At 47.5% G+C, this 23864-nt stretch overlaps 1 protein-coding gene across 2 annotated transcripts in view; it reads left to right on the top strand.

Annotated features, from left to right (window-relative positions):
• Positions 1–19073: 19073 nt before the first annotated feature.
• Cplx2 (complexin 2) overlaps positions 19074–23864 on the top strand; it is a 69779-nt gene continuing 64988 nt past the window's right edge. The window contains exon 1 of one of the 2 annotated variants that reach the window (XM_034510319.2): positions 19074–19371. The gene's annotated coding sequence lies outside the window, so the exon portion shown is untranslated. The remainder of the gene's footprint in view (positions 19372–23864) is intronic. The other variant, XM_034510317.2, reaches the window with a different exon arrangement.

Below are 23864 nucleotides of genomic sequence, written 5' to 3'. Positions count from 1 at the left end.
CGGGTAGAACACTTAGCCTCTCTTGGCTTCAATTTCTCATCTCTGATTCATGAGTGGTAACTGGGCTTCCTCCAGGTCAGTGTGAGGAAGAATGGTGGATGGGCATTAAAGTGCCCAGCACCCTGCGCTAAACAACAAGGACTTGAGAATCACTACCTCCTTCCTGTCAGGATATCTGCTGTCACTTCCCTGAGGCGTCTCCAACCAGTTAAGTTCCCAACCAAGGAAGGACATAAGTGACCTACCCAATTGACATCCAGTTGACAGAGCGGCTTTGCCTCCCTCAGGCCCCTGCAGCCTCCCAGGCTCCAGCCCCTATGCTCCAGTCCTGCTTTCTTCTCTGTTTTTTTTTTTTTTCTTCTACAGCACTCCCCTCCCAACCCTGATGCCTCCCTCTTTCCTCTCGTACCTGTTGAGGAAGCATTACCATGTCTGAAAGAAACAAGATGACTGACTTCATTTAGACTCGAAGCATCCTGATCAAGAAGCCCCGACAGGATGTTAGAATAAGACATCGTCCTTCTTTGGGGACTCTCCAGTAAAACAACCATGCAGCCACAGAGGTGCAAACAGTAGGGCAAAGACCCTCCATCGGATGTGAGAAATGGGAAGGAAAAGGCCTCTGCTAAGGACAAGCTTCTGTCTTATCCAATGGGCCACGCCCACTGAGATGGGGAAAGGCCACGCCCACTGAGGGGGGAAGGGCCATGCACACCCACTGAGATGAGGAAGGAGAAAGTAGGAGCCTTGGGATGGAGATAAGGGCTTCTGTACTGGCCACACCCTTTGAAGCATCTATCGGAGACATTCCATGGAACCAAAGACGCCCATGCCCACTGGGAAGATACCTTATTAACAGAACTGTCATCGCTTTAATTGAGTAAGACCTCTCTGCGATTTCTGACCGCTCCTCCTCCATAATGAGCATCTGGACAGGCAGAGTGGAGGGAGAGGCCATGGTCTCGAGGCTGTCTGATCTGCCTGGAAATGTCTTACTATGCTGGCCTGCTTTCTGTGTGGCTTTGGGTATGTGAGTTCATTCATTCTTCTGTACCTATGTTCCTTCATGTACAAGGGAGGAATGAGGCAGCAATACATTCTTCTTGGACCAAATGAACAGCCAAGAAGCTCACAGATAGAAAGCCACTGCCTGTCAAAGAGTAGGACCCATCAGACGCCAACTAGTAGTGAGAGATATTTTATCTGTAATCTGTAAGAGCCATCTATAGTTTTATTAATGCCACATCAAAGAGATATATCTTGAAAGTCTAATGATTTGAAGAGATTTGAGAAGATGTTTGTTTTCCTAGTTTAACAAGTCTTTACTCTGACACACACACACACACACACATCCAAGTAACAATCATAACCACTAAAGTGGAGTGGGGTTCTTGTCAGCTGTGCACCAGTTCTCAAGAGCTCCATGCTGGGTCCCAGCACACAAAGAGAAGTTACACCAAACCTGGACTCCCAGGGCTGAGAGCTCAGTGCCCCAGGGAATCGGTGAATCCTGAATGAGCCTTTTCACAGGAACTAGTGCCCGCCCCCGCCTCAGGCTCCCTGCCCACGCCCAAGGCTGCCAACCCATCTGTGTCCTTGAGAGCATGCTGGGCTCCTGACCCAGGCAGCAGCTGGTCCACTACCTGCTGCCCCTGATCTGGCACCTGGCCAATGCTGAGACAGCAAGGACAGAGAGAGGGAGAGCAAATCTGAGGGCTGGGAAAGAACAGGGAAGGTGCTCAGAATGCGGGGCGTGCAACTCCTTGAGCCTGGAGTGAAGAGAGACCTAGATTTTGACAAACTTGGCCCTATACCAGCTGAGGTGGCCATTTTTAAATCTTAGACTGAGGTTCCTTATCTGTGAAACAAGGGTAGCAAGTGTCCACAGTGGGGATATTCTATGGATTGATGCTGCCAGGATTCCTGATTGGGATGACAGTCACCACCAAAACTGAACGAGGAGTGACTAATGTTTTTAAAGTGTTGCTGAAAAGTTAAACCGGATTCTAACTTTAGAAAGCTGGCACACGAACAGCAACATACATCACCTCCCCCTCTGTTCTAATGTCCTCCACACTGGCTACGGTTTCCTTCTAAGTGACAAGCTGGCCACCGGTGCCTCTATGTTCCCTTTCCACCAGCGGAGAGAGAGGAGAAAGAGAGTGTTTCTTTCCCAGCAGTCTTAAGGCTGGCCCTCATCATCTCTGATTAGACCACTTCCTGTTTCCCGGTTTACTCCCTCAAGCAACCATTGCACCTGGGGAGATGCCATATTTCCATCGGCCATCCCTGGGTGACAGACATGACCCTACCCAGAGTCCTGGATTCCAGACCAACTCGACTCTAACCGGGTAACAGTGGAGAAACACGTAAACAAGTGTGGCAAGGAGTGTTGGGACCTGGAAGGCCAAAAGAAGAGACGTTAATAAACATATGCACAGACCATTTCAGCAAATGCTGCAATCTTCATCATCATCATCACCACCACCACCACCATCAGCAGCAGCAGCAGCCACACATATTACACTGTGTCTTCCAGTGACTTGGTGCTTCTCCTTAATACCACTCTCTTCATAGAAGTCTTTTGTCACTGGAGTGGATGTTTCTAAGCACCTACGCTCTCCTGCTTGCCTGCTCCCTAAAATCGTCCAGCCTTAAGGTCACTCCTCTTGTGTTCCAAGGTGACCTCGTACAGCGTGGTCTCTGCCCTCTCCAGCATCAGGCCTGTATCAGTCACTTTTCTGCGGCTGTGATAAAACATCCTGACTGAAGGTGACTTACGGAAGAGAGAGTTGATTTTAGCTTGTGGTTTCAGAGGGACTTCGAGTCATCACGGTTGGGCAGGACATGACATCAGAGCAAGAAGCTGAGAGTTCACATGTTCAACCATGAGGTCAAAGAGAGAATGAACTTGAAGTGGCTTGCAGGGCCTTTCATCTCAAAGCCCAGCCCCAGTGAAGCACACCCTCCACCAACACCGCACACTTCCTCTCTCCTGACAGCACCAAGTATTCAACTACAGGAGCAAATGAGGGACATTCTTGTTCAGACCACCACAGGCCACAGTGTTTACTTTGTTCATCTCCCACTTGGGGCCTCTTGACCTCTGCTCTTTACAGACCTAGCTATGTGCCAGTTTGGGACAGATGCAGGGAGTTTCAAGAATACCATCCATGTTCTCTAAGGCTCACCACACATGGTGCCATACTTCTGGCTTCAGCTTTAGGACTTTTTCCATCCGTCAGCTTTATCCTCGACCCCTAACAACCACCATCATGGAATAAGTATATTAGAAAGCTTGTTGCTCGAACCAGCTTCTGGAAGACAAAAGGAGTTTGCTGGTTGATGAACATTAAAAAAAAAATAAAAATAAAATCAAAAGTGGTCTAGGCTTCACAGCCCTGAACCAGCAGCTCCCCCAGAGAACCTTGTCTTCTCCAATCTGATTTGTCTCAAATTGTGTCCTTGGGATTCTTAAAATAATTTCAAGTAGATCCAGGAGTGCATGCTTCCAATTGTCCATCAGACAAGCACAAATCATATCACCAGAATTCCTGGCTTAATTCTTACAAAACTCCTGCTGGTTGAGCCCATTTAGGTCCCATCTTGTTGTGTTTAAGAGAACCATAGTGCGGTCAGTCCCAAGCAAGTCGCCTGTCAGAGAGAGAGAGAGAGAGAGAGAGAGAGAGAGAGAGAGAGAGAGAGAGATATGCAATGATTTCCCAGGGGAAATATGGGACCCTGTTACCATTAAGGAGAAGCCCCTGACATGCAGACAAAAGATGCCCATTATCAGTCATTTTTAAGTGTGCCTAGACGCAGGTCTGAGGCTTGCCTGTGTCCCCCAGGGAACCCTGTCTTTTTTCCCTCCACTTAAGATCTAGTTTGGAATTAGAAAGTAATTTGTTAAAACTCTACTTCTTGGATGAGGAATACATACGAGGGTTTGTTTTTGGGTTTGTTTGTTTGGTTCCCCCCCCCCCCCACTGGTCTTTTTTTTTCTTTCTGTGAGCTTGAAATTATTTCCAAATAAGAAGTTTAAAGTAATCGTAGCAAATGATGCCCATTAATTGGTGAATGATGCCCACCCGTTGGCACCATTAGCAGGATTCCTGTATCCTTATATACTTTTCTTATTCTTGCACAGAGATGGCGGAAAGGATAGAAACTTGGCTGAACAAACATTAGGCAGAGCTAGGGAACCCTGTAGAGGAGGAGGAAGGATTGTAAGAGCCAGAGGGGTTGACGATGTCAGGAGAACACAGGCTCACAAGGACTCACAAAGACTGAACTGGCAATCACAGAGCCTGCATGGGTCTGCATATATGTTATGGTTGTGTAGCTTAGGGGTCTTGTGGGACTCCTACAGCAGGAGTGGGGGCTGTCTCTGACTCTTTCACTCACTCTTGAGACCCCTTTCCTCCTACTGGATTGTCTCATCTCGCCTTGATATGAGGGCTTGTGACTAGTCTTAATGAGTCTTGTTAGGCCCAGCTGATGTCACTGGAGGGGGGGGGGGCTGCTCTTTTCTGAAGGGAAACAGAGGAGCTGTGGATCTGGAGGGGAGAAGGGAAGAAGGAATGAATTGAATGGGGTGGAGGGAGGGGAAACTGGGGTCACCAGTTGGGATGTATTGTATGAGAGATAAAGACAAAAAACAAAAGAAAAAATTTGGCTGAGATATCAGGAATGGTGGCCTGGAAAAAAAAAATTTTTTTTTTTGAGGTTTGACCGGTTAGATGTACCAGCATACCAACCCTTCCAAACACATAGTAAGATCAATGCCCAAACTTGGGACAGGTCTTCTGTTGTCAGGATCATAGCTCCACTTTCAACGGCTCTACTGTTCAATACAAGCTATGAGTTTTCAGGGGCTGACCCGGAAGTGTTTCCAACAGCGCAGTTACCCTGGATCATGTAAGTGTTCAGGACACTGGTCTTCAGACCCAAGGGAATAACACTCAAAGAATTATACCCACGGCACCGCACCCACCAAGCCCTGTTAGAAGCTAAGATGCTAGATCATGAGCCCACTCCACAGGTGACAGAGAGGTGAGCTCTGGGGAAGTATTACAAAGAGTCTGTTTTGCACATGAGATAAATAAAAATGACCCCATGGGTCCCTCAGCTCAGAAGTCAGACTTTAGCGCTTTTAGAAGATGGTCCTGAAACTAAAATAATCCCTCCATGTCAGGGTAACTGTGATCATCGTTGTTGGCACTGGTTAGTTTTTGTCAACTTGACATGAATCCGGGGTTGTATAAAAAGGCACTGAGGGAAAGCCAGTAGGCAGCACTCCACTGTGGTTCGTTAAGTTCATGCCGTCGCGTTCCTGCCTTGCCTTCTCTTCACGATGAACTGTAAGGTGTAAACTGTCATACATCCTTCCCGCCCCGCCAGGCTTTTGGTCATGATGTTTATCACAGCAAACAGGAACATCTCTCTTTTAGTTCAAATGTAGTGATTAGTCAGTCCGTATGGCAAGAGTTAGTTTGGGCTCTTAAGGCTAAATTATACACGGTCTGTAGTTCCAGCCTGGTCCTCTGAAGACGCTTATTCGTGAGATTCAGACCAGAAGAAGAAGCTGTGGAGACCTTCCCACAGAGAAGTCTAAGCAGGCAGGGTAGGGGCACCCTCTGTTCTCAGCCCCAAACAAACTCCACTAACCGTGAGCAGGAGCGTGCCCTCCCTGCGAGCGAGCGGCCTTGTGGGTTTTCCGGTCAAGCCTCGTCATATACGGCAGAGACCAGCTTTTCTGCCAGCTCCACCCAGACCACATGTTTGTGAGTGAAGGCAGTGATGGTTTTCTCAAGGCACAGACTCTTTGGAGAGGCATATCCTGAAGCTACCTGATGCACAGGCTCGTGGGTGGAAAAGCACTGGAGCAGAAACCACTCTGATCGTGGAAGACTAAGGAGATCGATTCCATAGAGGAAAATGTTCGAGACCAGGAAAACTTAGTGCGGAAACGGTCTTCTGATTAGGCATACTTCAAACATCAACTGAGAAGAGATGGCAACAATAATAACTTATCCAACAAATTTACTGGGAAAAAAATTACATCTTCAAAAAAATTCTCTTTTAGAATGGTTTCTCTCTAGTTTGTGTATGTGAGTGTTTTCCCTACATGTATGTATGTATACCATAGGCATGTCTGGTGTCCATGAAGACAAAGAGAGGACATCAGAGCCCTGGGAACTGGAATTACAGGCAGTTGTGGGCCACCAAGGGAATCGAGCCCAAGTCCTCTGTAGGAGCACCAGGTTCTTAACCACTGAGCCATCTCCCTGGCACCCCCTTGTAACTGGTTGGCCTTTTATGTCCACTGGGGTTTCCAAATAAATTCACAGAAGCTTATTTGTTTGTTTGTTTGTTTATGAATAAGTGCCTAGGCCTTCTAGCTAGGCTTTCTCCCCAGCTAGCTTATAACTCAACTAACCTGTTTACACTAGTCTATGTCTGCCATGGGGCTACATCTCGGTGGAATCCTCCACACCTGACTCTTTCCCAGAGTTTCTCTCTCTCTCTTTCTCTTTTTCTCCCAGATGTCCCACCTTCTTCTAACCCTGCCTCAGCTTGTTGGCCATCAGGTATTTATTGGCAGGAGGTATTTATATATCCCTATATCCCTCTTCCAATAATTCTTATTTATCCTTAAAATCAGACATTATTTCACTTTTTAATCCATGTCCCACGTTTTTGCTAAATGTAAGACATTTAATTTTATCTCATTTCAAACTCTTGACAGTCCAAGTTAAATCTTCTAACTTGCCTGCACGTCAAACTTTTTACTCCTATTTGAATAATTCACATTGAGTAGAATTCTTTTCCTAGTCCCTGGTTATTTATAGAAAATTCTACCAAGCTTCTGCAGAAAAGCTCTTATCTGTATGTTTGTATGTCTCTGTATGTATATGTGTGTATGTGCACATCTGTGTATATATTCACATATATATGTGTGTATATGTATATATATACGTGTGTGTATATATATATATGAAAGTGTATATACATATACAGGCCCTGTTTCTCAGCAATGTATATATGAAAAGATTTATTATAAGGAATTGGCTCACACCATTCTGGAGGCTGAGAAACCCCACAGTCAGCTACTGTTAGCAAGCTGGAAACCTAGGAAAACCAGCAGTGTGGTTTGAAAGCATGAGAGCCCAAAAGCTGACAAAAAAGATCCAGTCTGCATCTAAAAGTCTGTGAACCTAAGGTCCAGGCTGGAGAGAAGACGTCAGGCCTTGGCCAGCACAGAGAATGTGCCCTTCTTCAACCCCCTTATTCTGCTGGGGCCCTCAGTGAACTTTGTGATGCCCGCTCACACTGGGAGGGCCATGTACATTACAGGCTCCATAATTCCAAGGCTAAGCTCTTCCAGAAACTCCTTCACAGACACACTCAAATATTCAAACATCTGTCTGGGCATCCCCATCCCAAGGCCCAGCATAATGGACATAAATGTAAAGAAACCAGCAACCACTGTGTACCTGGACCATACTGCTGCATCTTTTGGGTCCAAGGCTCTGTCTGTTACTCCTCTTTTTCCTTAGCATCAAGAGAAGAGGATTACCCATGCCCTAACCTCTCAGTACCACCTTCACCCAGAGCCTACACATCATAAATGCATGTCCCTTCTTTGCACCCACTCAGGAAGATCTCAGACAGCCAAGAGTCTCATCATGTTCTGCCCTACCACACTTTTACAGCTGTACCACGCCCTTGGTGCGGCATTATTGTTCATCCCAGTGCCCTGTGCTGACCTTAGCGTGCCTCTGCCCTCCTTGTGGGTGCTTGCATATGCATCTCTGAATGCACCCAAGTCTGGATTCTTGGTTATGCATGAGTATCCCAGACAGATGCTTGGGTGTGAACTCTCATTGCATATGCATGCTTCGTTCCATATGTGCCAGTCTCCTTCTTAGAGGAACCCAAACCCAACCCCAAATACCAGATAGCGATGCAGACATTTATGTATATTGGTCTCCAGCAAGTGTCAATGCCATGCTCATGAAAATCTTTGGAATGGGCCTTGAAGCAGGAAGTCACACAGGAAACAAAATCTAACCTTTTTCTCTCTCTCACACACATACTTATCAAGCTTTGGAAGCTTGAAATCCACTATATATCAGCTAGAATTCTCTGCATTGAAAATATAAGAAAAATCTATTTAAATTGGTTTGAGCAATAAAAGGAATGTGTTGTCTGGTAAGACAGAAAAGGATGGTAGCAGACCTGGCTTCAGGTAAGGCTTGATCCAGACATCAGGTGATTTGTGGGAGAACTCTGTTCCCTTCTCTTTGGGTGAGTCTCTTCCTTCTGCGACAGTGTACTCATCTCGAGGCTTCATCACAAGGCTGGCCCTTTGCTTGACCAGTAGACATTTTTCAGTACCTCCATGGGTTACCCATTCATACCCCAACAGCTCAATGCAAGGTCCATCACTGAAGCTGTTTGGTTCTAGTTGGGTGTCTTGAACTTTGTGTCACTAACTGATCTTCATACAAAGTCTTAGTCAGGGTTTCTATTCCTGCACAAAACATCATGACCAAGAAGCAAGATGGGGAGGAAAGGGTTTATTCACTTCCACATTGCTGTTCATCACCAAAGGAAGTCAGGACTGGAACTCACAGGCAGGAACTTGGAGGCAGGAGCTGATGCAGAGGCCCTGAAGGGGTGCTGCTTACTGGCTTGCTTCCCTTGGTTTGTTCAGCCTGATTTCTTATAGAACCCAGGACCACCAGCCCAGGGATGGCACCACCCACAATGGTCCCTCCCCCTTGATCACTAGTTGAGAAAATACCTTACAGCTGAATCTCATGGAGGCATTTCCTCAAGGGAGGCTCCTTTCTCTGAGATTACTCTCAGCTTGTGTCAAGTTGACACACAAAACTAGCCAGTACATGCAACCTTTGTGGTCCAGAGGATGTGACACACTGGTTAGCCTAAACAAATGAGTTAACCCCCTGGAGACTCAACCCATATGAGAAACACAATACACTTAGGAAAAGAGAAATTGGACATTTAAAAGCTAGACTCTAGCCTGTAAGTTCCACTCGCCTCCTGGATGGAGGACATGTTGCCCATCCCAGAGATGGTTTACTGGTGTGTGTTTACCAGCTTTCCCAAAATAGCCTTTCCTCTAGAGCGGTTTTGTGTTCACAGCAGAACTCAGCAGGAGGAATCTGGGTTTCCCTTCACCTCCCCTCCCCCAGAGTGCGTGCACAGTCACCAACAGGAGTAACATGTTAGTTACATCTGACAGACTACAGTGACACATAATAACCATGTAAAGTCCATAGTTTTCTTTGAGTTCTCATGTAGAGACAATTCCCAGGGTGGGCCTGGGAATATTCAGTGACATGTACCCGTCACTGAGGTGCTGTTTGAAACGCTTCACAAAACCCATTGAGCTATTTTGCCTGTCTCCATACTTTTGACTCCTCTAGAACGCTATAGAGTTGGAGAGATGTGCTAAGTAGCCTGTGTGGTGGCCCGCCTTCTTCCACTCAGTCACAAGCATTTAAATTCTCTCTGTGCCTATTCAAGTCTTGATAGTGCTTTTCCTTGGAACACTGAAAATGCTCCATTATCTTCTGTCCCGTGTTTGTCTATTCACCAACTGAAGGGCATCTCTGGCTGCTTGCAGGTTTTGCAAAGCTAATGTTTAAAGACACAGTAAACATCTGTGTCTAAGATTTTTGTAGACATAAGCTTTCACAATGTGTGTGTGTGTGTCTGTGTGTGTCTATGTATGTGTATCTTTGAGTATGTGTATGTATGTGTGTATATGTGTGTATGTGTGCCTGTGTGTGTGTCTATTCCAGTGTCTGTGTGTGTGTCTATGTGTGTGTGTCTTTGTGTATGTATGTGTGTGTCTATGTGTCTGTGTATATGTGTGTGTGTGTGTGCCTGTGTGTGTCTATGTGTTGTGACCCGTACTCTTGGGGGCCAAAATGTTGGGGCCTGCTCTGCCTCAACGCTTTGGGGCTAAATGCTCTGATCAAGAGAGAGAGTGGGGCTGCAGGGGAAGAGACGTGAAGAATGGAGACAAGACAGAGGTTCTGTCAGTCCACTGGTTCTCCAGCGCAGGGTGTCTTCCACTGTATCCCGCTTACTGGAGTTCAAACATTGAGGCTCTGTCAGTCTACTGGTTCTCCAGCACAGGGTGTCTTCCACTGTATCCCGCTTATTCGAGCCCCACGTTGGGTGCCACAATGTTGTGAACCTGCACTGTGCCTCAATGCTTTGGGGGCTAAGTGCTCTGGTCAAGAGAGAGAGTGGGGCTCTTGGGGCAGGAGACACAAAGAATGGAGACAAGACAGAGGTTTGATCAAGTCTCAAGTCTCTAGTCTCTTTTATTAAAGGGAATTCTGAGGTATTTATATGCTTTTGCCACATGCCTGGTATCCACGTGCCTTGTAGGTGTTGATATGACATAAGCCTTACAGGCGTCTATAGCGTGGATAGCACATGCACTGTGTGCCTTGCAGGCTTGGATAGCACGTGCGCCTTACACGCATACATGGCTTGGATAGCATGCCTTGCAGGCATGGCTACCACATGCGCCTTGCAGCTGGGGGCAATAAACAGCAACACAAAATATGTGGGATATCAGAGTGTGCTTCAGCTGTTGTAGGCTATTGAAAACCAAATCTCTTATCAGGGTATATGGTTCCAGATGGCTGCAAAGATAATCTAGCCGCTTTCTGCTAAAAGTTGGCTCCCAACATCTACGCTAGTGTCTCTGTGTGTGTCTATGTGTGTGTGTCTTTGTGTACATATGTGTGTATGCCTGTGTATGTATGTCAGTATCCCTGTGTGTGTCTATGTGTGTGTGTGTCTTTGTGTATGTATGTGTGTGTCTATGTGTCTGTGTATGTGTGTGTGTGTCTGTCTATGCTAGTGTCTCTGTGTGTGTCTATGTGTGTGTGTCTTTGTGTACATATGTGTGTGTATGTCAGTATCCCTGTGTGTGTCTATGTGTGTGTGTGTTGTGTATATATATATATGTGTGTATGTGTGTATGTATCTGTGTGTCTGTGCCTGTGTGTGTCTGTGTGTGTCTTTGTGTATGTATGTGTGTGTCTATGTGTCTGTGTATATGTGTGTGTCTGTGCCTGTGTGTGTCTATGCCAGTGTCTGTGTGTGTGTCTTTGTGTACATATGTGTGTGTGCCTACGTGTGTATGTGTCTATGCCAGTGTCCCTGAGTGTCTGTGTGTGTGTATCTTTGTGTATGTATGTGTGTGTCTATTTTGTTTGTACAAAAGCACATTTATGTGAGGTACAGGCACATGTGTGAGCACATGACTGAGGAAATCAGAAGACAACTGTGAGTATCATTCCTTGGGCATTGGCCACCTTGCTCTTTCGAGACAGTATCTCTCCCTCTGGGGAACTCCGAATTCAAGCTAGACTCCCATGAGTCTGGCACACAGTCAGGTCCTGACAGCACCTTCATGACCCGTTAGACAGATGCTCTGGGTCTACACAAACTGGCTCCAACTAGCTAGCCCTCTCCACCTTCCTCTCTTCCTGCCTTTCATCATCCAGTGTTTGTTTTACGCCTGCCAGACCCTGTGTCCTCACCCTGCTATTGAAGCCTCTCATGATGAGTCCTCTGGCCTCCGCTCAGTCACCTTCCCCTCCTTCACACCACTCCACCCAACTGCCTCTTCACAGTCACTCAGATAAGGCGAGCGGCTGCCCCATGCCTTCTGCAGTCTCTGCTCTCTGCCAGCGTGACACTCCCTGAAGTTTCTGTACAACAACCACCCTGTATGTGAGGTCTTCACTGACCCTTAAGCAAGCAAGTACACACCCTCAGTTCAGCTGGACCCCCTCAATTTCCGTTTTCCCATAACAGTTACTGTAAAGAAACACCTCACACAGTGACATGTTTATTGTCTCCCCTCCATCCCAGGGGACAGTGAACACCATTGAATACGGAGCCCTTCGCCCTATTTTGTTGGATAATCAATTTTTAAGTATCTGGAATTATACATGGCGCATAGTAGGAACTGGCACACAGTAGGGGTCAAATGAATCTTTGTTGAACACAGTCATGCTAGTTCATGCTTGTAATCCAAGCACCCAGGAAGCTGAGGTATAAGGATTGCTGACTTCAGGGCAAGCCGGGACCCAGTCTCCCACCAGTGAAACCCTTAAAAGAAAAACACAGAATGCACGTGTACATATTACTGAGATAATGAAATAATGTAGTCAGCCAGTTGCCTCTTCCCGTTCACTTTGATTTGATTTGGTTTTGGTTTGAGATAAGGTCTCACTATGTAGGTAGTTCTGGCTGTCCTGAAACTCACTATATAGACCAGGTTGGCCTTGAACTTAGAGATCCACCTGCTTCTGCCTCCCAGGTCCTGGGATGAAAGGAGTGCACCCACCACCTCTATTTTATATCTATTAAAACTCTTATTTGTAGAGCTTTGCAGACATGATGAAAACAGTTTAAGCGTCCTCAAAGCCAGCAGATCCAGATGAGCCTCTGGGGATCACCCCACTCAGGAGGTGCTCAGAGGGCACTCTGCTCTGTTTCTCATGGCAGCAGTAGGTGGGGTATCACCTGCAAAAAAAAAAAAAAAAAAAAAAAAAAAAAAAAAAAAAAAAAAAAATCCTTCTCTTCTCTCTTTAACATCAAGCCAGATGAACTTGTCTCAAAATCCACGAATGTGCCTTTTGAGAGTAGGCTGGCCCCACACTTTGCCTGAGAGTGCTCAGTATCTAAACTTCCCACAGGCTGCTGTGAACAGCTGGCAGGGAGACAGAAACAGCTCAGGACCACAGCCCTGCACACAACATCTCAGGGGGTTTCAAGGGCTCTGCATCACATAGGCACTTGTTTCTATTTTACAGATAGGGAAACTGAGGCTCAGAGAGCTCTGCATCTCAGGAAACATTCCACAGCTCTTGTGTCTCTGCTCCCCAGAGGGCATTGAGGAATGCTGTTCCCAGCTCTGGAGACACCGTCCTGGACGATGAGTCAGGGTGGCTGGCTGCTGTCCTCACTGTGGGCTCAACCTCCCAAGAGTCATTAGAGATGCCCTGCTTGTAGGCAGCCAGAGCTGAGAGAAGCTGCAAGCCCTGCTGGCTGGGCCTCTTGTCCACCTTGCACTAAGCAGCTTTATGGGGAGATAAATGGGTGTGATTATTGGCTCAAATGAGGGTTAGAGATTATCTGTGGATTTCTCTCTCCCCTTGCAGCAGACACAACAGAGAGGGGATTAGTTGTAATGTCAGAGCCCAGGGGAGGGGACCAAGTACTTTGACAATGCACATTTTTCTAAAGCTTCAGAGTCAGATGTGTTGAGGCTTGAAGTCAAGTTCTGCCCTTGACCAAGTCCCTTCGCCCTGGGCCTGTTACTTTCTTCTATACAAGAAACTGACAGAATAAATTTTATATATATATATATATATATATATGCTATTTACTAGACCTGCTTATGAAGTGTGATTCAGGTAGTCTAAGAATGGCTGTCTCATGTCTAAAAGGCCAAGAATCTGGTAGTTGTTCAGTCCTTGAAACCAGATCATATTAGCAGTCCCAACCTAGTGCTGGAATTCCTGGCCATCAGTCTACTTTGGGAATCCTGAAAAGGTTGGATTTAATACTGGCTGCAGCCACAGGATAGGTGAACTACAGACTAGAGTGAAGGCAAGCAGATAGAAAGCATAGCTTCTGTCTTCCATATCCTTCTATCTGGATTGCCATCAGAAGGTGAGGCCCAGACTTAGGGTGGGTGTTCCTGCTTCAAATCATCTGATTAAGAAAAATCCCTCGAAGGAGTGCCCAGCATCCTGGGTTCTAGATGATTCCTGATGTAGTCGACTTGACAACCAAGGCTGATCATCACACAAGCTCAGATGTGCTTGTTCTTTCCCTCAGAAAAGAATCATTGCCCAAGGTCCTGCTTTGAAGACATTGACATACAACCATAAAGCACTACACTGATTAACTCATCAAATACACATCTTACCGCATTGTGTCTCTCCTCCAAGGTCTTGAAATAGCGAAGTGAATGTTACCAGTCTCTTCCTATGTGAGCACTTCACAGGCATGTTACCATTTGTCCTTCTCCACAAATAATCCTAAGAAATAAAGTCTATATTACTCTTGCTAGGCATATAAGGAAACTTAGCTTCATGTGGCTTACCCAACGTCAGAAGTCAGTGAGAGGTAAGACCTACCTAGAACACAAGTCAAGGCTCCTCGAGGCAGTATTTAATTCTTCGCTAAATTGCATGTCACAATTGCATATGGCATTCTGACCTGGATTTGCACAAGCATCACCAGCTATCTTTATGCAATCCGAATGAATAGTCACCATATTGGTTCCTGAGTCTGCTTCTTCATCTGTGAACTAAGCCTGAAAGTTCTGCCTTCAAATTCCCATTTCAGAATTTAAATGAGATATACTATACATGTTAAAGAATTACATTTCTGTGTTTCTTTCTCAAAAATGAGTATCTGTTGAGTCAATACAACAATGGCAACAGTAAAGGCCAGAAAGGTGGCTCAGTCATTAGAAGCACTTGCTGCTCTTCCAGAGGGCCTGAATTCAGCTCCCAGAACCCACATGGGGCAGCTCATGACTGCATGTAACCCCAGAGGCTCTGATACCTACCTCTAGCCTCCAGCACCCATACACATATTGCCCACACAACCACATATACATGAATAAAATATAAAATACTTGTTAAAAAAAAACATGTCAAGAGTGAAATGGATAAAGGTGAAAAGTCTGTCACTTAGGACTGGTATGTCCCGTGCTGGACTTTCTGAGGTGCCGTGCATTGCTCTGATGGTGACGACCTAATGGGAAGTTGCCAAGGGCAGGGCTCGTCCTACCTGACCCAGTACTACAGTGGCTGCTAGCTACAGGTGTCCCCTGAAACTCCAGTGCAGCAGTACTGGGAAGTGGTACCTTGCAGCAGGGCAGTGTTCTGGATGGATTCACACTGGCTAGGCCAGGGCTCGTGGGATAAGTTCATAGTCTTAGTTCCTCCTATGGGGACATGGTGTTTGTCCCTACGTGTGCTAGCTTCACTGATCTCAGACTCGCCAGCCTCCAGAATTCAGAAAATCAATTTCTACACGTTTATGAATTCCCCAGTCAAGGGAACCATAGCAACATAAAGCAGACTGAAAGAACAAGTCCAGGGGTAGCACAGCAGACTCGGTTCCCGTGGAGATGGGATTCGGTGAAAGGAAGAGATGATGAATAAGTGACCAGACATTTCAAAGAGCAGAAACTGTCATCAGAAATAAAATGAACGGTAATTGTACTATGTATCGGGGGTGAGGAGAAACCACCTCAGAGAATGCGGGCAGGTCTGCCTTCTCGTAGGAGACATCTTACCACCGTCTGCACACTGAGGGACGATCTTCCTCTATGACCCCACACTGAGAATGAGAGACATGCAAGGCAAGACACTGAACAGCAGCTCTGCTGCAGAGTGAACAGAACTGAGCCCAGCCAGCCTTGCAAGTCAGCCATTCCCAAAGCGCAGAACACTTCCCAGAGGGGTGGAGGGAGAGAAGGCAGATCTCTGAACCTGAGCCAAGAGTGCCATTAGCACAGCAGTCACCGTCTCAGAACATAAACTCCAAGGATGACATATGATGCGATTGCCACACAGCAGAGAACACCACCAATACTAAAATCCAGGAGCCAAAGGATATAACACAGCAGAGAAGCCCAGGCCTGGTTGGGTACTGGGAGCCTGGTGCCCATGATGTTCAGAAGCCATTTTGGAAAGCTGAATCCTAACCTCCCCCCAGTGGCTTGGAGGTAGGAAGCAGTAGCTTCTTGCTTTCTAAAGCATATATTCTAAAGACCTGTGTGTTCTTTCCCATTTATCTGCCACTTGAAGCAGTTGCCTCTAGACTAGATTCCTTGCCTGTAGTTCTTCATTCTCGGCCAATGCTTACTGGGCACCTGCACAGGTCCGGGTCTGCTCCCAACTTTTGCTGACCATTCAGAACCACAGGCACGCATGGCACCCTCATGGAGGTTCAGATCTGTATCACTGCAGAGTGATGTGTGGCACCTCTGGAAAGCTCTTTGAAAATTGGAGAGGACAACGCAGTTCCTGTGGGTTAACCGAGGCTATCACAGGCCCTTGTTAAACGTGGAGTCCTCACCCATCAATGGAACTCGCTGCTTGGGACATGAAATCATGATATCTGAGTCCAAGCCTGTTTCAGGGTGACGTCCCATCCTACAGCCTCTTCATGAGCAAGCAACATGAAACATATAACTCTGTGCCCACAAACATATAATGATACCTCCATTCTTACATCTCAAGGCCCTAGGATATGTGGTCTCTATCTGAAGCACTCTCTTTTTGTCTGCTTGTTCTTAAAAGTTCAATTTGAGCCTCTGTAACCTTTAGCATTACTTTGCATCCCTTCCACTGTGTGGCAGCCCTTCCTACAGGACGGTTTCCCAGCAGGAGCAAAGGCATCCAGACACCCCATGCACAGGCTTTATAGGGTCTAATCGCCCAGTGCAGACCTTGAGCCATTCCTGATCACCAGAAATTCAGATTCAGTGGGTCAGAATTAAGGTCTCAAGCTTTGAGCCAAATAAATACAGGTTAAGCCTCATCCTGCAGTCCACCAGCTTCGTGACTTCAGTTTGCTTTGTAAAACAGGGAAGGATAAGCCAGAATGATTACTAGCTAAGACACAGCATATAAAACTCTTACCATAGTATTTCATATCTGGATAGTGCTCCACCATTTGCAATTGGTATTCAAGTTCCATGGTATCCTGATTTGAGTGTCTGTCCGTTTATGCTGCTCACCCCTCTCCCCGTTGAAAGTAACTCTTGGGCTACAGTATACTGTTTATTTAGTCTGTGTCTCGTAGTGATATGAACTCCTAGATGCAAAGAGTTGTGCCCTAGCTCTAGATCCTAGCATGCATCATGGTATAGTATCACGGTTTACAAGCTGTTAGATTTGGTCAAGTCAATCTGTTTCTGTTGCCCTCGATCGTTAGAGATATAAAATGGGCAGAATAATACCCACTGGATAAGGCTGTCACATACTGTACCCAAGTGAGAGTGTTAGTGAGAACTGGCCTGGGTGGGGAGGGGAAGGCCTTTGTTAGTCTAATTTTATTGCCCAGGATAGGAAAGGGCCATCTTGAAGCCGTGACTCAGTCACATACCTGTGAGTTCTCCATGACTGACCACGTCTCTCAAAGTTCATGTCTTAGAAGCAGTTCTTAAGACACTGAAGTAGGCAATATCTTATGGAAGGCATGAGCTCAGGTTGGCTCTATAACTCATAAGGGATAAATGTCCACTGTAAAAGAGCTTGACATTAGAAGTTTCTCTCTTTTTCCCTGTCTCTCTTTCCTTCTCTCTCCTTCCTTCTCCCTCCCCCTCCTTTCCTCTTTCATTCTTTCTCTCAATAACATAGTCAAAATGCCTTTGCCGACTCCTCTGTGTTGGACTTTCCAGCCACACAAACTGTGACCCTGTTCATGATGAGTTGCCTAGCCTGTGGTATGTCCCATTATTGCCTGACAAAGTGGCCTAAGTGCCTCTCGAGGCTATGTTTTCCCTCCTGAGGAGCTCTATGTGCCCCTCTTCTTGAGCCTTCTCTGGTGACTTTTGAAATGACTTCACAGTCACCCACACAGCAGCCCCGGCCTCCCCGAAGATGAGTCTGTGGTGTGCAGATTAAGAGAAATTCTGCTCAGAATGCTCACAGCTGATCACACCGCAGTCCTCTAAAGACGGCTGGAGGCATAGAAGAAGGCCGGGCACGGTGGCACATACCTGCCATCCCAACACTTAGAAGGTGGAGGCAGGAGGAGAGACCAGCTGTGCTACATGAGACCCTGCCTCCAAAAGAAAGCATAAGGGAAGACGGGGCAGGCCTTATGCAAAGTCAATGCATTTTTAAGGGAGAAATCTGAGCATCTTCAGGGTTTTGTATCAAGTTCCTAGAACCAGTCCCCCATGGATAACAAGAGATGGCTGTCAATTTATTCCAGACAGTCATAACTACTGAAGAACTGAAATTCGATCGCCTGTACAGCGAAGGAAAATTGTAAAGTAAATTGTATTGTGATGTGATGCTATCATCTACAAATATGTTGAACACACTTTGCTTAAACACATGGTCAGAGATGGCCTCCTTGAAGAGTGGTATTTGAGCATTTGAGCTAAATCCAAATGAAAGATTCATCCCTGTGAGAGACGACGATGAGGGTGATGAGCAAAGAAAATAGCAACTTAGGGTTTTTTGTTTTTTTTTGTTTTTTTTGTTTTTTTTTGTTTTTTGCCACTCAGGGTGGAAATTGAGGTCACTGGAAGGGAAGTCGGTGACTCAGAGGACAAGTGTTGGTGTTAAAGCTGCCAAATGGGGCCTTGGAGGCTGCGAGGGAAATATGGAAATCAAATGAGCAGTCCCACGAAGAAAAGGGAGTTCCCTGGTTTTAACAGTTACAAGTGAACAGCTATTGTGTGCTAGGTGGTAGAGACCCGAGAAAAATATGGATTCAGCTTTAACAAGACCCGTAGCTGGGGTGGAAATAAATAAATATAGTATACGACCAAACAAACATCTAGTAAAGGGACTTACAGGCTGACCCCGCAGCACGGGAGATATCACTGACACTAAGGTCACTTCACTTTGTGGATTAAACCTAAGTAGTAAGGTTGCTACCAAAAGGTAAGGGACACGGGTCGGGATGAGTCTACTCAGAACGTGTCATGTCGCACCTTGAGAACCAGGGAAGAGATTCGGCCTTTTGCTAGTGAATGACCTTAAATAGCCTGTCTTCAGAAAGATCCCACTGGGGGGACAGTTAATGACATATTCGAGATACCAAAAACAGAGCTGAATGAAATCTACAGTTGAACAGGTAGGTGTACTGGCCACAGATATGGAGAGAGCGGTGTGGGGGCGGGGGAGGAGATTTTCAAGTTGGGATGTTCTAGCAACAGACACCCCCATCCCGTGTCCCCAAACTTCAAGGCAGAGCTATGAGTCTAGGGAACTCCCCCGTCTCCCTCTTGCCTTCCCAGCCTTTTCTTCTGCCTCTCGCTGTTGTCCCAGCAGCCAGCCCCCGCCTCCCTTCTCAGGAAGCTCGGGTCTCCCTGGGAGCCCGGCTGCCCTTGGGGGAGGCCTCTGAGCTGTGTGTGCCCTGCAACTCCGCCAGCTTTCGGGGCGACAGTAGAGGGGCCCTGCGCCCCCCGCGTGGTTCGCACTAAGCCCGGCAGGAGGGAGCGTCTCAGCGGAGGAGTGAGGAGGACGGGAGGGAGAGGCACGCTAGAGCCTCGGTCCCGGGCGCCCTTGTCGGCCGCGGAGGAACTGCAGCTTCCAACAGGTTCGTAAACCGCGCTCCCTTCGCATCGCCAGCCGAGTAGCCCGGGGAGACCCTGGCCGAGGGCCGGCGCTGCCCGGAGCCCTGCGCGCCGCCGCTCCGGCCTCTGCCTCTCCAGCGCTTTCCCTCGCTCCCTTCCACAGCGCCCCGGGGACAGCTCCAGGTTCCGGGGAAGCTCGGCGCACAGCGGGTCCGAGCCGCCCCCGGGGCTCTGCGCGCTCGCACCCGGACTCGCCGGGACTCGACATCCCGGCCGCGACCCACGGAGCGCAGCGCCAGGGCCTGAGCGCTCCCGGGGCGGAAGGCTGCCCTATCGGGGACTCCTGATCCTCCCCGAGCGGTGGCGCGGGCGCGCTGGACCCAGGCCTAGTCACCGCCGCGGCCCCAGCCTGGGTCTGCAGTCCCCGAGGCCTGGCGGAGCAATGGCGGGGCTCAGCTAGGAGTCGGAGAGAGGGTGCAGGGGACCGGCACAGGAGGGTTCCCGGCTCCAGCGGGGCGAGCTGGGCCTAGTCTGCACTGGGAGGACGGAGTGCGCCGCCCCCACTTTCCTGCAAACGTCCACCCCACCTCCGGGTGGCGGACTTGGGAGAGACCAACCCAGAAGCCTGCGGCTGCTGGCTGCAACCGCTGGCTCCGGCTGTGCTCGGAACATCCCTAGAAAGTGTGAGGCTGAGTTTCCGTCGGGGTAGAGGGAGGGAGAAGGGGCTGAGAAACAACAGGGAAGCCGCTGGAAGGAGCCGGGCCGCGGCAGGCTCCCCTCCTTCTTGATCAGGGCTCCACCCCCACCTAAAGAAAAATCCGAGCTTGCCAGGGAGGGAGGAAACAGAAGCGACCCGGGCAGCAGGTTGCAAAGGCGGTTTTGCTCTGAGAGAGACTACAATTAACGAGAAAAGAGGCTGAGCATGAGATGCTGGGAGGTTCCCAGGCAGGGAAGCCAGCTCCTGGGCAGAAAACCAACCCGAGAAGAAAAATCTCCTCTCGGGAGTTGAAGCTGGGAGGGCCCTCATACCACGTGACCCTCTAGTTCTCTCAAAGACTCTCGCAGGCAGACAGGGCCTAGGGAGCAGAGGTGTCCCCTAAAATCACTCAGCAATTTGTTAGTAGAATTGAGCTGAGGACCCAGGCTCCTCCACTCCTGCAACCATACGGACCCATACCAGGAAGAACAGGTGAGCTCTATTCTGAACCCAGCCTCAGCTTTAGCACCTGGTAGCACACAGCGACAGGTAAATAACCTCCTGAAACCTCCTTGACTATTCGGGAGGGCACCTTGACTAGCATTAACAGTACACACTGGGTTAAGGTTTAATGTCATCGCTATGCAGTGAGTTTAGTGCGGTGCCTTGGCACATCAATACTGAGAATGTATAAATAAGTGAGTTAGCTGTCATCGTGAATTGTTCTTTCTGAAAACATGTTCGGGGACACATTTTGGGAGGATAAAGAAGTGCTCCAAGGATGCCACAGGCCAGCAGAGGAAACAAAAAGTAAAATTAAAATATGATGTGTTAAGTACTCAGGCTATTAAACAAGGCTGTGAGATTTCCGAAGCAGGAGTATTGGATTGTGGGAGAAAAGAGATGGCAGACAGATGGAGCTGTGTATAAAGGCCTGGAGGTGTGAAATCACAGCCGATGGGGTGATGTCACCATGCCAGAAGGTCCCCAGGATGGAAGGCTGAGGCCAGTCCCCAGAGTGCCTTTCAGGATGAAAGGTTTCAAGTATATTTATACTAGAGGGGGACAATAGGGGTTAGGGTTGTGGCTCAATCTTTAGGGCAGCAGCCCAGCATGTGCCAAGCCCTGGGTTTGATCCCCAGCACCACATAAACCTGGCAAAGTAACACACAACTGTAATCCCAGATGGGGCCAGGAAGATCAGGAGTTCAAGGCCAGTCTGTACTTCAGGAGACCCTGGAGAGGGAGGAGTAGGGTAGGGAGATAAGACCATCCAGCTTTGGTGGTTGACCAGTTTAACTTCCCCTATACCCATATTCACTTTCATCTCACACACACAGAGACACACAGACACATCACATACACCACACACATACACACATACCACATCACACCACATATACACCACATACATATACACATCATACACACACACCACATATATACTCACATACCACATACATATACCACACCACATATAGACACCATACTTACACATGACATATATACATACCACACCTGCACCAGGTACACACACACACACACACGCATGTGCACACACCACATACACACATATACACACCATACACACACATACCACATATACACTCACATACCACATACATACACTATACCACATATAGACACCATACTCACACACGACATATACACATACCACACATACACCAGGTACACACACACACGCACACATACAGGTGCACACACACCATATACACACACCATACACACACACAGCACACACACCCCCACATACACATACCATACGCACACACACAACACCCACCACACCATACACACCACACACACATCACCATCACCACCGTATATACCACATACACACACAACATACACACACATCACACGCATACACACCAACACACACAGAAAGAAACATACACCACATACACACACACATACACACACACTGACTTATTTTTTTAAAAAGCCTAAGACATCATTTAAGACTTCATATCATAGTGTGTAGAGATACTGTCAGCATCAGTAACCCCTCTGTCACCCAGATGCTGTGCCTCCTTAGATGTCATTAAATCTTGACCTCCCTGTTTCCTCCGGTTCTCTCCCATTCTCAGCAGGAAGTTTCGAGGAATAAGCCATATTGTGCTGACACATACATTAGAAGAAGCTACTTTGGGAAGAGTAGGGAGACGACAAATGTTACGCAGCCAGAATTGTACGATGATAAAATCAAAACACAAATCGAGTCCTGTAAGAAAAAACTTGAGTTTCCCCTCCAAGTGACCTTCATCATGAATTCATACAATGGAGGCATGATGATCAATAAGTCACATTTTACTGAAAGATGGGCGTCCCCAGTACTGAGAGCAGAGCCAGGCTCTTTGAATGGATCATACATACAGCTTTTCAGTTCACTATTTGCTTAGAAGATTTGGCCTTTGGGTTTCCTGGTACATGCAGCAATATGCTATTTCCTTCCTAGAAGTAGGGCAGGGAATGTTTGTTTACCTGGTCTCCAGGATGAAGGTCATTCATGTGTGGCAGCTAGTCTTTGGGACCTGACAAGCTTCCTTTATAGGCTTTAGAAGTGACTTGAAGGTAGGTTAGTGGCACCAAGCCTCTGGCCACTGTGCTTACTTCCCAGGTGGCTCCCTGGCTCTTGTTAGAAAAGGGCTCTGAAGTTAGACACCCATACTTCATCTCTGTGGAGTTCTGCTCAGTTTCTTTTAGCCCTGATAGGATTACCCTGATGAACATGAAGGGTTTTTCTCCATTTGCTCTGAATTTGGCCACACCTCCCTCTGGGCTACAGACTGCAGCTCCTTTGATGGAGTCAGTGAGTAGTGTTTGGCCCAGGCTCTGGCAGAACTCGGAATTCTGTGTCTCTTTATAGCATAAAGTCTCTCCAGTGACTACTGCAACGTGACAGCCATGTTGAGAGGCTGTGTCTTGATTGAGCTCTGGTGTTCTGACTCAGAAGTTAGTATTTTCCCTTTTCAGGGGAGCTGCTGGCCTGTGCAATACTGTGAATGATAATATCTCATAAGTTACCCTAAGTTAAAGGAAGACAAATGAGGCAACAGGCAAGGTGCTCTTAACATCCCCAATGAAGGGAAATCAGCAGAAAGTAGCCAATGAACTTGCCTCATGCCTGGGCTTAAGACTGTGGCAGGCGAAGCTAGCGTCAGACAGTTAGCGTGAGCCTATGAAGTTAGCCTGAACTACCAGATCCAGATGTGCTAACAGAGCCAGATTTGTCATGCAAAGCGCCCCAGAGGGACTCTACTCTTCCTTTAAGACACGTAGTCACTGACCAGGTCTTCCACATCAAGCACTGCAGGTGCTGGTGACACCTGCTTTCCTGGGGCTCACACACTCAAAGTAGACACCGTCATTGAAAACAATATGGAAATGGTGACATTGAACTGGTGTCCAAATAACAGAGTCACAACTGCAGAGAAGCACACTACGCACACTCTGAAAACAGCACAGGGCTAAATATAAGCTTGGACTGTTTGGAGACAGGTAGAAAGCCAGTATGTCTGCAATAGAGTGAGTGTGCAGAGAACCAGCCATTGATGAGGTCATGGTAGGGCAGGCCAGGCCAGGCCAGGGCAGGCCAGGCCAAGCCAGGCCAGGCCAGGGCTAAACAGAGCAGAACCTTCTTTCTGAGCCATGGTCACAAGGTAAAGTTTTATTCAAAATACATTAAAAAATGATAAAAATGGGTTTGCTTTTCAAATAAGTCTCTGTTGGCCGTACAGAAAGTGGATGGCCCAGGATGCTGAGTTAGGAGCACAGAAGGGGGGGGGGGATGAGGTA

Source organism: Arvicanthis niloticus, chromosome 8 (assembly GCF_011762505.2).
Source record: "Arvicanthis niloticus isolate mArvNil1 chromosome 8, mArvNil1.pat.X, whole genome shotgun sequence".
NCBI lineage: Eukaryota > Metazoa > Chordata > Mammalia > Rodentia > Muridae > Arvicanthis > Arvicanthis niloticus.
The sequence above is the reverse complement of the archived record's forward strand: the minus strand, read 5'-3'. Positions and strand labels throughout refer to the sequence as shown.